Source organism: Corylus avellana, chromosome ca1 (genome assembly GCF_901000735.1).
Source record: "Corylus avellana chromosome ca1, CavTom2PMs-1.0".
Lineage (NCBI taxonomy): Eukaryota > Viridiplantae > Streptophyta > Magnoliopsida > Fagales > Betulaceae > Corylus > Corylus avellana.
The window spans coordinates 48,762,983-48,765,362 of record NC_081541.1 but is presented as its reverse complement, the minus strand read 5'-3'; the positions used below and the strand labels follow the sequence as shown (position 1 = coordinate 48,765,362).

Sequence of the window (2,380 nt, the reverse complement as noted above, 5' to 3'; positions counted from 1 at the left end):
TTTAAATTAATTCCAAATATTATAAAGAACGGAGCATAAAAAAATAAACCGGAACAGAAAAGGAGATCAATGAAACCACTTCAGTCAGTGAATTTTAATTAATCCAAATACTAGCTGAAAATTAAGAATGAAACCCACAAGAACCCAACAAAATCTAAGAATCAAACCGGCCACTAGAACCCAAAAAAATATAGAGAGATAACGAACTCACCAAGTCCGGCGGCGACACTGGCGAAGAACGGAGACACGGGGAAGGGCAAAGAGATATATCGTTACAATTTTTTTGTAACAAGTTGGGATCGGAGCTACCGGCAATGAAGGGGAACACTTGAAGAAACTGAATTTTTAGGGAGATTGAATGGAACATAAATGACTAATTAAAGGTACGGTCAAAACGACGTGTATTCAAGATTTTTCCAAATAAATCATAGCTATTCGGCCAATCACAAATCAACCCATAATCAAATCCCAAGACAAAGTTTAAATATAAAGAAGAATTTATCATTTCCTCAATGATCCATAAATCAAGAGAGTGGTTGGGAGATTGCAAACAGGGTGATTTTTCAGTTATTATAATAAATGTTGGTGGTATTTGACAAGACATGCTCAATATATATGCGGAAAGTGTTTGTGCCTCTTGACATGGTTCTTTCTTTGAATGAAATGCTAGCAAATCAATGAAATCTCTATCATTTCTTCAAATCCTAAATAGATAAGTAAGATTCTTTCATGCTAATTAAAAACTATGGAGTGAAATACTTGTTAGACCAGTTTTCGATTGGTGTAAACTACATGTTTTTCAAGGCACTGCAATCTTCAATCATGCGTGTTCTTAATAACTATTAAGACTTCAATCACGTTCTTAATAACTATTAAGAAAGCACGTCAGCGGGGGTTTCTCTCCGATGACTAAGTGGCTGAATGTACAAGAATGAGTTTCTCTTCGATGCCCAAGTGGCTGAATGTACAATAATTCAGTCTGCCGTTTGTACCTAGGGTATATGCCCATTTATAAGCTAAGAAAGTATAGTCAAACAGGAGGAAAAAAAAAAAGAGTACAGTCAAACAGGCTGAATGTACAATAATTCAATCTGCCGTTTCTACCTAGGGTATAGGCCTATTTATAAGCTAAGAAAGTATAGTCAAACATGGATTAGGTTTTCTACATCAACATGACATGAGATGAGAGTGCTAAGAGTTTAATTTGGAGCTAGAGTCCAACTCAAATTCAGATTGGAGTAGGAATCTAATCCGGATTTCATGAGATAAGATTCGTCTCGGATATTCAAGGGTTGAGACCCAACTGCACCATACCTTGTCATAAGGGATAAGAATCCCTTATGCCTTCTGCGATGAAGTGATTGTCTGACATCCCGGAAGGTTCTGGTCTCGGGGCTTGTATGTTATAAATGAATCTTGGTCTTGAGATGCGTCGAGTAATTCTAGAAGATCTACTTGTGTCCTAATAAGAATGGTATGGCTATTAAAATCATCATTTGATCAAAATTCAATAATGATCAATCACAAGCTCAATGGTGATTTTAATAGCCACATCATTCTTAGCAGGACACAAGTAGACCTCCTAGAATTACTCGGATTCGCCTAATTCCAAGCCCTAATTTGGTTGCCACTTGTCATGTCCTCCCGAGATGACTTTTTCCCCGGGATCGTCCCATAGGATATTCATGACTCCTGGGAGTAACCACCCTAAGAATCCCGTTATCTCTCCCATTGCAATGGTCAGGAAACGATTTTTTTTTTTTTTTTTTTAATTTGGTAAGCAAAGCATAAGTAATTGGTTTGGTTTCTCCTTTGAAAGCTTGATGAGTAGCCTCAAAACTTGTAATTGATTAGACAAACAAGAGCTGTTTGTAGGAAAAAGGATTCTCTCCATTTCAAAATCCTTCAATTTCTTTTATTTAATGTATTTTGAAGGGTAGTGTCGTCCAAAATTTTTAATAATGGTAATGCATTAGACGTAATACCCTTCAAAATGCACTAAAAAAAAAAAAAATTTTGAGGAATTTTGAAATGGAAAGGATTTTCCATATTTGCGGGGGCCCTTTTTGATTTCTCTACCAATGTGCATGCTTTTTTCTTTGTCTGAAACTATTACATATCCACGTGGATACAATCTAGTGGAGTGATGGATGAGAAGAAAAAGAAAAGGCAATTACACATTTATTTCCTTTCAATTATTCTAGTGGAGTGAGTCTCGACTTTTCTTCCAAAAAGTGCAGATTTTTTGACTGACCATTACTAAGGTGGCAAGAGGATTAACACATCACTAAAGTTTAGTAACATGTTATTATTGACGTGTGTGGCAGATTAAAAATAAGGGTGTCATTATTAAAAAAAATTTGATGTGCCAATTTTTGCC

At 35.9% G+C, this 2,380-nt stretch overlaps 1 long non-coding RNA gene across 3 annotated transcripts in view; it reads right to left on the bottom strand.

The window, feature by feature from the left end:
* Nucleotides 1-328, bottom strand: part of LOC132186161 (uncharacterized) — a 3,662-nt gene extending 3,334 nt beyond the window's left edge. For all 3 annotated transcript variants that reach the window (XR_009440723.1, XR_009440724.1, XR_009440726.1), the window contains exon 1: nt 212-328. This is a non-coding gene — a long non-coding RNA (uncharacterized LOC132186161). The remainder of the gene's footprint in view (nt 1-211) is intronic.
* Between the last annotated feature and the right edge of the window lie 2,052 nt (nt 329-2,380).